Source organism: Mustela erminea, chromosome 12 (assembly GCF_009829155.1).
Source record: "Mustela erminea isolate mMusErm1 chromosome 12, mMusErm1.Pri, whole genome shotgun sequence".
NCBI classification, from domain to species: domain Eukaryota; kingdom Metazoa; phylum Chordata; class Mammalia; order Carnivora; family Mustelidae; genus Mustela; species Mustela erminea.
In genome coordinates this window covers 19,625,392-19,637,631 of record NC_045625.1, presented here as the reverse complement: position 1 = coordinate 19,637,631, position 12,240 = coordinate 19,625,392, and the positions used below count along the sequence as shown (strand labels likewise).

Here is a 12,240-nt window from a genome sequence, read left to right as displayed (position 1 = left end):
AAAGTTGGAAGCCTCCTACTTTCCAATTTTAAAACTGAGGACAAAGCTGCAGTAATCAAGACATCATGGTAGTGGCATCAGGAGAGACATATAGATCAGTGGTATAGAATTGAGAGTCCAGAAATAAACCCATACACCTATAGTCAACTGGTTTCCCACAGGGTGCTAAGAAACGTCAATGAGGAACAAATAGTCTTTTCAATAAATTATCCAGGAATAAGTGGCTGTCCACATCCATAAGAATAAAGTTGGAGCCCTACTTCGTACCATATAGATCTACTTCACAAAGTGGATCACAGGTAAAACAGAGACTAAAATTAGAAAACTCTTAGAAGAAAACTAAGTTTCAATAGCTGTGATTTTTTAATTAAGCATTATTTTCTTAGATAGAACATCTAAATCTCAAGCAACCAAAGGGGGAAAAAGTCAATAAATTTTATCAAAATTTAAGTTCATCTTTTGCTCAGGCCCATGGCTCCAGCAGGATGGGCAAGTGTCAAGGTATTTGTACCGCCGGAAGCTCTGTGGCCACCGATGAGATCAAAGTATCATTATAAACAGTACAAGAAAGCCCATTTGGGCATAGCCCTGAAGACCAACCCTTTTGAAGACACTTCCCATACAAAGGGAATTGTGCTGGAAAAAAATAGGGGTAGAGCCAAACAGATTCTGCCATCAGGAAATGTGTCAGGGTCCAGCTAACCAAGAGTGGCAAAAAAATCACAGCCTTTGTACTCAATGATGGTTGTTTGAATTTTAGTGAGGAAAATGATGAAGTTCTGGTTGCTGGATTTGATCGCAAAGGTTGTGCTGTAGGTGACGTTCCTGGAGTTCACTTTAAGGTTGTCAGTGTAGCCAGCGTTTTTCTTGGCCTTGAACAAAGGCAAGAAAGAAAGACCAAGATCATAAGTTTTGATGGTGAAAACAGGTTAGTTAATTAGAAAACAGGTTAATCAATTTTCATATTCCAAAAATTTCGTCAACTTTTATGTTTTGAAAGACACTATCGAGAAATTGAAAAGGCAACCCACAAGATGGAAGAACATATTTGTAAATCATGTGATAATCATGTATCTGATAATGGCCTTGTATCAGAATATATAAAGAACTTCTATAACTTAACAATAAAAAGGAAGGGTACCTAGTTGGTTCAGTTGGTGGAGCATGCAACTTTTGGTCTCTGGTTGTAAGTTCAGGCCCCACACTGGGTATAGAGATTACTAAACTAATAATAATAATAATAATAATAATAATAATGAAAAAATAATGAAAAGACAGATAACTCAAATGAAGATAACCAAATAGGCAAAGGATGTGAATTGGCATTTCTCCAAAGAATACACGTTTTAGGGAATTATAAATAAAAACTACAATGAGCTACTACTCCATACCCACCAGGATGACCCTAAATAGACAATGAAAAGTGTTAACAAGGATGTGGAGAAGTTGGAACTCTCATACATTTCTGGAAGTGATGTATAATGATAAAGCTGTTTTGAAAACCAGTTTGGTAGTTACTCAAAAGGATAAGCATAGAGTTCCCATACAACCCAGCAATTCCACCTCTAAGTGTATGCCCAAAAGAATTGAAAACATGCGTTCACACAAAAAAGCTGTACATGAATGTTCAGCATTATACATAATGGCCAGAAAATGGAAACAACCCAAACTCTCGTCGAGGGTGAATATTATTCAGTCATGAAAAGGAATAAAATACTAATACATTTTACAATGTGGATGAATCTTGAAAATATTATACTGAATGAAAGAAGCCAGACATGAAAGGCCACATATTGTGTGATCCCATTTGTACGAAACGTCCAGATTAGACAAATCCATAGAGACAGAAAGTGTATCAGTGCTGCCAAGGGCTGAGGGGGAGGGGACAATGGGGAGTGACAGTTTAGTGGGTGTCAGATCTCTTTTTGCAGTGATGAAAATATTCTGGAATTACATAGTAGCAATTCTTGTAAACGCTGTGACTATATTAAAAATCAGTGAATGGTTCATTTTAAAAAGGGTGAATTTTATGATATGTGAATTTTATCTCAATACAAAAATTTACAATATTGGGAATAATAAGGCAGTTTGAATCAAAGGTCTAGAAGGAAAAATGTTATTTATAAGCACATATTACATAGAAATTAGCAAGTGCTCTATGCTTCAAAAATTAAAATGTGAAAGAACTAGATTATTTTATGAGACTATGTATCCCCAAAATGGATACAAAAAGAAATAGAAAATGTGCATAGACTACAAATCACAGCTGAATTCAAGATGGTTGTCAGAGAATTGTACCAAAAAGGCATTAAATCTATCTTGCTTCATCAGTAGATCTTTCAAACTCAAGTCTGATAAAATATACACATACGTAGAAAAGAAAACAAATAACCAGTCATGCTTTGGGTTATGGATATAAAATTTCTTTAAAAAAAATAAAAGCACAATTGGATCCAGATGTACCTTAAAAAAATAATATCACCACCAAATAGGCTCATTATGAGACTAGAAGGTCAATTCGATATTAAAAGTCATTATTATAACTAATCATATTAATGTCAAAGATGGGAAACCATATTAAACTCTTTATGTATCTGAGATCATACTTATACAATTATTTTTTCAACCTATATCAAATCAAATGTTGGCATTATGTTTAATGGCAAAGCACTAGAAACATTGTAATTAAAATCAGAAAGAAGACAAGGTCCTCTATCATCAATGTTACTTGACTTCGTTATATAAGTGTTCCTAACATGATTAGATAATAAACTGTACCAGAAGCATGGGCGATATTCAAAATATTTAACAATGAGGGTGCCTGGGTGGCTCAGTGGGTTAAGCCTGTGCTTTCAGCTCAGGTCATGGTCCCAGGGTCCTGGGATCGAGTCCCGCATCAGGCTCTCTGCTTGGCAGGGAGCCTGCTTCCTCCTCTCTCTCTGTCTCTCTGCCTACTTGTGCTCTCTGTCAAATAAATAAATAAAACATTTTAAAAAATAAATAAAATAAAATAAAATATTTAACAATGAGATAGTAACATAAACCAACACATTCATTAAAAACATCAAAATTTAGTCCCTTTCACTTTCTAAGGAAACTAAGATATAAAATTGCCAATTAATAGAGGGTATAAGTAAATATTTTTTTAATCAGATAGACAATTGTCGGGGTGCCTGGGTGGCTCAGTGGGTTAACGCCTCTGCCTTCAGCTCAGGGTCCTGGGAACAAGCCCCGCATCGGGCTCTCTGTTCAGTGGGGAGCCTGCTGCCTCCTCTCTCTCTGCCTGCCTCTCTGCCTACTTGTGATCTCTATCTGTCAAATAAAATTAAAAAAAAAAAGATAGACAATTGTAATAATTTCCAAACCATTTGCTGAATTTTAGAAACTATTGGTGCAATGTTGTAAAACACAACCATTTAATTAAATGATGCTCTCTCTGAGCTACAATCTGACACATGAATTGGACCAAATTCTTTACACAATTTACCATTAATTGGCAGTCAGTGACTGACTTGGTTAAAAGCATGTCTTTTTTTTTTTTTTTTTTTTAAAGATTTTATTTATTTGTGAGAGAAACCACAAGCAGGGGTAGGGAGCAGAGGGAGAGTGAGAAGTAGACTCCTTGCTAAGCAGGGAGCCTGATGCAGGGCTTGGTTCCAGGACCCTGGATCATGAAATGAGCCAAGGGCAGGTGCTTAACTGACTGAACCACCAGGGTGCTCCTAAAAACATGGTCCAAAATACTGTACACAGTTGTGACTCATCTCAGCTTCTGCTGAATTATTTTGCCTATAGAATATTTGGGATTTTATATATTTAACTTCTATTATTAAATAAGCCACAAACTTGTTTTCTATAATGCTGCATTTAGTTATAAAAATCATTTATTAATCTTCATTTATTTTTAATCCATGGGCTTCATAAACACTATTTTTGGTCAAATAATGGCCAAAGCAACATTAATAATTTAGTAAATTAAAGGATACAATCTATTAAAGAAAAATAAAATAAGGTAAATGAAGTTAAAATATTACTTGTTAAACAATAAACACATTTCTGATAATTTATCAATTTAATATATTTTCTCTTTGAATTAATCCTTTACCTTGTTTAAAAGACTATACTTTATTTCTATAAAATCTCCATTTTTCTTTGATTTTATATATTTAAATTAAGTTTTAATCTGGGGGCATTAATTATCCCCTATACTTCATAAAACTTTCTATTAAGCTAAACACATCATTGATAATGAATGAATTAGCTCAAAGCAAAATCTCTTTTAATTTTATTTATTTATTTATTTGTCAGTCAGAAATAGAGAGAGAGAGAGGGTGCGCACAAGCAGGACGAGTGGCAGGCAGAGGCAGAGAGAGAAGCAGGCTCCCTGCCAAGCAAGGAGCTGGATGTGGAACTCAGTGCAGGACTCCATCCCAGGACCCTGGGGTTGTGACCTGAGCCGAAGGCAGCAGCCTAACTGACTGAGCCACCCAGGCGTCCCTAAAATCTCTTTTTAAAAAAGAGGAATTGTTAACCATTTGCTTCGCGTCATAATTTTTGTTCAGTTGATCAACTTGAAATGAATTTCAAATCGCTTTTGTAATCCTAGCATTCTGGCCAACCAGTCTAATTTTCATGGTCTCAATACCCGAATCCTCAGACGGATTCTAAATTTTTCCTGACATTACATGATGTACGGTAATAAATTAAGAAAACATTTATAATTACTTACTTACTTTATGTATTTTATTGCATCATTCAAGGATAATTGAATTCAGTGACTTGGACAGTGCCAAATTAAAACATTCAGAAATTGTCCTAAATTTTGGCTGTAACTGCAGGCTGTGTCCCTTGCTATTCATAGGCAGTTTGTATAAAATCCAATAAGGTTTTCATGAAAATATTTTTCATTGAAACCATTTTTCTCATGTGTCAACAATAAATTTTGATAAATTATTTCAGATGTTGTTCCTTCCTGCTTCGTGAGATCAACAAAAGCCATTAAATTATCTTCAAAGTCTTGAATTTCACATTTTAAGTAAATTATTAAAACTAGTTTATATGAAACAGTTGAAGCTTCATCAATAATGATTGAAATTTTACTGCCTTGATTTATACATTTTCCAAAAACTTGTTTTCTCATACCGGCAGATAAATATTTTGCAACAAACAAGTTCATAAATTTAGAGTGTTATGGTAAACCCATATTGATATCGCTCTTTTTAAAAGTTCTATTTAATATTTTATATTTGACAATGTTCAATTAGTTTTAACCACATGGATGGTATTTTCTAGATGCTTTTCATGTGCTTTATCAATATCGTGATACATTTTTCAGAAGTTTTTGCTATAGGCCATGTTTTTTATGCAAAACTGATTTATAACATTCTTACAATTTTCCTCATCAAGGAGAAGAACTTTTCTTTATTTAAACCATGAGTTTTAACAGAACATAATTGCCATTTGGTGAAAGTATCACACTTCCAACGTTTAGTTCTGTACGTTTGCACGCTGGTCATCTGAGCAACATTTACATGCTAACTATAGTCACTCAGGTTATTTTTATTGGAGTAACTGCATTGTTTTCATGCCGTTTATATGACTTCTTCATTTTATTTTCCTTTGTTTCTTACGCGGTATCAAAAGATGCCCCGAGTTTTGGTTTCCATTTAGTGTAAGAAGTTGTTGCTGGAGTGGTTCATGATTAACATTTCTTCTTGGTCTTCCACAGTCAGAAGATTCATGTTTATAATATTTTAAGAGAACATGAAGAAACTTATCCAGACTCTACGATATCTTCACTCTGGGTTTCTTTTTTAATGTCTTATTCTTCAGTTTATAAACATCAGAACGCTGCAACACGATAAGTTATACAAAGAATTATAGCACACTAACTGTAAGAGGAATGTAAGATTTGAAATATTTAGACGAGGGGCAATTACATAATTTGGGCATAATAATAAATAATGAATTCTCCCAAAACAGTGGTTCTCAAACTTTTGGTCTCATGAGCCTTTTACAGAGTTAAAAATTAGGGCAACTTTAGGTCTTTTGTTTATGTGGGTGGTATCTATCAGATGTTTATGCTATTAGAATTTACAACCAAGGGGTGCCTGGGTGGCTCAGTGGGTTAAGCCTCTGCTTTCAGCTCAGGTCATGGTCTCAGTGGTCAAGCCCCGCATCGGGTTCTCTGCTCAGCAGGGAGCCTGCTTCCCCCTCTCTATGCCTGCCTCTCCACCTACTTGTGATCTGTGTCTGTCAAATAAATAAATAAAATCTTTAAAAAAAAATTTACAACTGAGAACTTTTCTTTTTTTTATTTATTTGGTTAAAAATAACAGTAATAACCTGGTGAAGGTTATCATAAAATAGTTTATGAAAATAATTGTTTTCCAAAAAGAAAAAAAAAATAGTGAGAGGGTACCACCATTGTTTTAGATTTTTGCAAATCTCCTTAATGTAAGGCTTAATAGAATTCAGCTGGATGCCGAGGTCTGCTTCTGGGTTCAATCTGTTGTGATATCACACATCACGTCGCCTCTAGAAAACTCCACTCACCCTCATGGGGAAAAGAGCAGAAAAGGCAAATGATACATTGGTATCATTTGTTTTTGTCCTCAGAGATTCCTAAAGGGGTCTCAGAGACCTCCAGAGGTCACCAACCCACAGGTTGAGAACCACTTCTAAAGTACGGAGTGCTTCTCAGAGAATGTGCCAGGAAGCCTTGCTGCCTTCCATGAAACTGGCCAGACTGGCATGGAAGGCGACATGAATGGCTCAGATGTCACTCTGATGGGAGACCCACTGCCCATGGCTTGTCAATGCTGCAGCCATTGGCTTGAATTAATGGAGTTACATTGGAATCTCTAGCATTAACTGGCTTTCTGTACCTTGCTGTTAGGGATACGCTCCTTACCAATTGGTAGGGAAGTATTTCCAAATTTAAAGATGGGTAGATCAGACCGATAACTACCAGGTACGGAATATCAGCTCTGCTGAGACTTATAAATATTTCAGATGGATAGTTAGAATCATCACTCTTTGGTGGTGATGTACTGACATGGGAAAGACAAGAAAATAAAACAAAAAATTCAGAGTACGTCACGCATTTGCTAAGAAAAATCTATTGCTAAATAAAAATGGGATTGTGTCTGTGTGTTTGTGTGTGAATCAACATTTATATTGATATACCCCTATATATACTTTTCCTTTATAGCAAAGACCATTCAAACTTTATAAATATATGCAGAACATATATGAAGACTAGAACTAGATTGAGGATTGACAGAAGCTGTATCATTATCCTAAATGAGAGGGTTCAATATTGTTAATGCTCCCCAAGTTAATCTGTGTCTTTAACATAGCTCTGTCAAAATAATGCTATTAATATTGAACTTGATAAAATTATTTTAAAGTGTTTATGGAGAACTAAATTTGATTTTTAAAAAATAGGCAAGAAGAGCAAAACAAAATCTCAAGGAGAAGAACAGTGTGTGAGTGTTGGGTCTGTTTGATTAAAGGTGACTATGTATTACAAATCTGCAGTATCGGGGCGCCTGGGTGGCTCAGTCAGTTAAGCCTCTGCCTTCGGCTCAGGTCATGATCTCAGGGTCCTGGGATCGAGTCCCGCATCAAGGAACCTGTTTTCCCTCTCCCTCTGCTGCTCCCCTTGCTTGTGCTCTTTCACTCTATCTGTCCAATAAATAAATGAAATCTTTTTTTAAAAATTGCTGTATGAAAATAACGTAGTTCTGAGACTAGAATAAATAGGTCCATTATTGAAACAATAGAAAGTCCCCAGAACACTTCGGGTATGTACCAATTTAGGATGTACCATAGGGGACATCTCAAATTCAAAGGAAAAAGAGGGTTATTTGATAAATGGTGGTACAACTGGCTAGTCATTTTGGAGGAAAAAAAGATGCCTAAGTCATATCATACACCAAAATGAATCCCAGGAGCATCAAAGATTTAAATATCAAGGAGATAGAGCAATTAGGCAAAAATGCAGAGAAATATTTATATAATCTTGAAATAGAAAAAGCTCTTCAAAGCATAGGGGAAAAAAAAGACTTGGCCACACAGTAATTTAAAAATTGCATTAAAAAAGTGAATAGAGGGGCGCCTGGGTGGCTCAGTGGGTTAAAGCCTCTGCCTTTGGCTCAGGTCATGATCTCAGGATCCAGGGATTAAGCCCCGCATCGGGCTCTCCGCTCAGTGGGGAGCCTGCTTCTCCCTCTCTCTCTGCCTGGTGCTCTGCCTACTTGTGATCTCTGTCTGTCAAATAAATAAATAAAATCTTTAAAAAAAAATGAATAGAGTCAAAATAAAGACCCAAAGATCAATAGGGAAAACTTGAACATTCCAGTAGAAACATGGACAGCTATAGGCAGATTTACGAATAAACAGGAGTGGCCAGAAAGCACAGGAAAAGATTCTCAACTCGATTTATCAAAGACTGACATAAGAAGGAGGTATCAGTTTTCATCTTGCACACTGGTCAAGAGTTCAAATGAGTCATACTATCCACCGGGTAATGTGTGGAGAAGAGAAAAAAAAAAATTATTTATTTATTTGACAGACAGAGATCACAAGTAGGCAGAGAGGCAGGCAGAGAGAGAGGGGGAAACAGGCTCCCTGCTGAGCAGAGAGCCCGATATGGGGCTGAAACCCAGGACCCTGGAATCATGACCTGAGCAGAAGGCAGAGGCTTTAACCCACTGAAGCCACCCAGGCGCCCTGGAGAAGAGAAAATTTAAGCCAGAACGATGGTTTGGGATAGAGTAGAGGTGAATTTGGAAGTTATTTTGGTGAATTCTTTTTTTTTTTTAAGATTTTATTTATTTATTTGACAGAGATCACAAGTAAGCAGAGAGATGGGGGGAAGCAGGCTTCCCGCCAAGCAGAGAGCCCAATGCAGGGCTCGATCCCAGGACTCTGAGACCATGACTCAAGCTGAAGGCAGAGGCCCAACCCACTGAGCCACCCAGGTGCTCCTAGTTCGGTGAATTCTTAAAATGTTCATAATTCTGATGTGGCAATTCCATTTAAAAAATATTCAGTAAGGTTCATAACAAGGAATGTTCAAGAAGCTCTTCACAATATTATCTCTGTCAATGAAAATATCAGAAACAACCTAAATGATCAATAATAAAGGTTTGGTGTGTGTATATATACATATATATATATCTGATATATATGTATATTGGCGCATATATATATTCCATTTAATAAAGGTTTGGCATATTCTGATATACCATATATTGTCTCATATGTACCATACCATAAGGGGATGGCATATCCATGTAATGAAATATTATACTATCATTAAAATGTTAAAACACATATTTATTGACCTAGAGACAGGTTCATGACACAGCTGTAAATGGACCAAACCAGGCAGCACATAGAATCTTACTTCATTGTTTTTATTTTTTTTTAAGATTTTATTTATTTATTTGACAGAAAGAGATCACAAGCAGGCAGAGAGGCAGGCAGAGAGAGAGGGGGAAGCAGGCTACCCACTGAGCAGAGAGCCGGATGCGGGGCTCCATCCCAGGACCCTGAGATCATGACCTGAGCCGAAGGCAGAGGCTTTAACCCACTGAGCCACCCAGGCGCCCCACTTCATTGTTTTTAAAAGCTTGCTGCTTACATATCTGTATTGTATATAAGTGTAGAAAGTATTTGTCAGGCTGTACAATAAAATACTAAGATTCAGGAGCTTTAGTGGGAGGCTTAAAATGATTTTTACTTTTTTGCCATTTTTGCTGATTTTTTTAACACTAGACATGGAGGACTTTTGCCAATAATATTTCTTTTAAATCATGCTTAGGCTGCCACCCAACTAAGTTCGGTCTTTAATACTTCAGAAACCCGTGTTCTGTCAGCTCCACGTGGAGGGAAATCCAGGGGATGGCTCACGAAGGGCTGGCCCAGGCTCTGGGAGACTGCATCGTGGCTATTATAAACGGTATAAATAGACGATGCGAGAAGACTGCCAGGCTGTCTGGGTGTCTGGGGAGCTGCAGCCCATGTGCGTCTTTCTCGGGCTGGAAAAAAAGCTCCCTCGAAAGCCCCAGACAGTCAGGAACGATCTGTGTGTTGAGTTGCCCTCGTCTCACGGATCTAGGCTTCCATTCCCTCTGCCGGGGGATCAGACATGGGTCCCTGAGCACATGGGCTCCACGCTGCCCCCCGGCCTCTCTGGTTCCATTTTCTGGTATGTGTTTGTTTTGTTTTTAAGATTTTATTTATTTGACAGAAATTACAAGTAGGCAGAGAAGCAGGCGTGGGGGTGGGGGGAGGCAGGCTCCCTGCTGAGCGGAGAGCACTATGCGGGGCTTGATTCCAGGACCTTGAGACCATGACCTGAGCGGAAGGCAGAGGCTTAACCCACTGAGCCATCCAGACGCGCCCATTGTCTGTTTTGCTGACAACTGACCACCACTCCTCTTTAGGTCCCACCATGCCCCTGAGAAGGGCGAACGTGGCCACGCCCAGTTTACCGCTCGCAGCTTCCATCCTCACCGACCCCCCTGCCCGGAACACAGCCAAGCGATTCATCACCCACAGTATTAACTGCTTCTGGACCTGAATCTTCTTCCGTCAGACTTGGCCTTCCACTAGCCCAGGGAGATACCTGGTTTGTAGCTGAGGCCCTCGCACTTGGCCAGATGCAGTAAACCCCTTACTAACCTGTGAAAATTTGGGATGAAATCTCGTTTTGCCTCCTGTTCCCAATACCACTCGCTCATTCAACAAGTATTCACGAAGGAATGAGGCTCATCTCTGTGCCTGGGACATCCTAACCTAATCTGCTTTTTCTGCCTAAGTAGTGCTCACCAACAGCTGGCAAAAACCTTGTCCGTGACTAGTGAGAAGCCAGAGGGACTGAGGTTTTGGCATGGATTGAGAAAGAGCTGGCAGCCTTCCTCCTACTCCTTCCACCTGGCTCCCTCAGCAAGACCGGTGAGCCAAGGCTTAGGACCGAATGCTCCAAGAGCATAGGATTTGGGGATGAAATAACAATTCAATCACTTTAATGCTGTGTGACCTTGGGCAACTGACTTTCCCTCTCTGAGCCTGCTTCCTCACCTGTAAACTTGGAGCTCATAATAGTGGATACCTCACAGAATAGTTTCTATTTTATGTGAAATAATGTATACGAAGATCACAGACTTGAGCTCCGAAGTGGAGTTTCCCTTGTTGCTCTTATTAGTCTTGTGGTTAATTACATTTATTAGATGTGTCAACTCTGGTCAGACTGAAGAACTGCCTGAGAAACCCCCTGCCCCACTACCTGCCATTCCCCATAGACTTGGGTCATGGGGAGACTTGAGACCTCCCATCATGGGGAGCCTTGAGACCTCTCGTTCCACCGACAAGGCTACTGAGGCCCAGAGGAAATGTGACTTGGTGAAGGTCACCCAGAGAGCCTGCTGTGGCCATCGAGACTCCCAAGTCCCTCCTTCCGCCCAGGCCACATGTTTTCTCGGAAGAAAAGGCGAGTCTTAAAAAAAAAAAATGGAAGTTCCAAGACGAGGGGATTCCCCTCTTTCCCTCGCCTTGTGTTTGGCCCACACAGCTGTCTTTGCGCCATCAGTGGGTGGTGAAGCTGGGCTGGTCTCTAAGGCTGCATGTTTTACATTTGCTAACTTCAGCTCGGCTGCCTCTCGCTGCTACACCCTGCACAGGCACACTCGAAGAGCTGGCAGAGGCAGGCTCCCCTTCTCTTCAGGAAACAGATGCCTATTGGCTGGAACACAGCCATCACCCTCGTGTGGCTTCTGAACCCAGAGCGCAGAAGGCTGGGGTGTGAGAATGCCAGCGCCTGCTTCCAGCGAAACCACACCACCAGCTGGTAAGGATCCCTGTTTCCCATCCTCTGAGGTTCCCAGCCCAGCATTTCTCTGCCCTGAGGAACAGTGGTTCTGCAAGAGACTCTGGGATGGAGGAGGCCATGCTCAGAAACGTGGGGAGGTGTGCAAACTGTATTTCCCTCCTGGAGACGTTTGTGGCCAGTAGGCACCATAAAACCCCCCGAAAAAGGCTTAGGAAGGGAACTGTCAACGAACGCTGAATTTGCATTCTCCAAATTTATTTGATCATGGAATACCACCTTTTTTAAAAAAAATTATGTTAGTCACTGTATGGTACATCATTAGTTTTTTTGCTGTAGTTCCATGATTCATTGTTTGTGTAGAACACCCAGTGCTCCCTATAGTACGTACCCTCCTTAAT

General features: G+C 39.3%; 1 protein-coding gene and 1 pseudogene across 1 annotated transcript in view; both read left to right on the top strand.

Annotated features, from left to right (window-relative positions):
* The first annotated feature begins 485 nt into the window (after positions 1-485).
* LOC116570602 lies at positions 486-909 on the top strand (annotated as a pseudogene).
* Positions 910-11,613: 10,704 nt separating this feature from the next.
* The window catches only part of ZNF618 (zinc finger protein 618), a 208,585-nt gene continuing 207,958 nt past the window's right edge, over positions 11,614-12,240 (top strand). The window contains exon 1 of the mRNA XM_032306318.1: positions 11,614-11,860. The gene's annotated coding sequence lies outside the window, so the exon portion shown is untranslated. The remainder of the gene's footprint in view (positions 11,861-12,240) is intronic.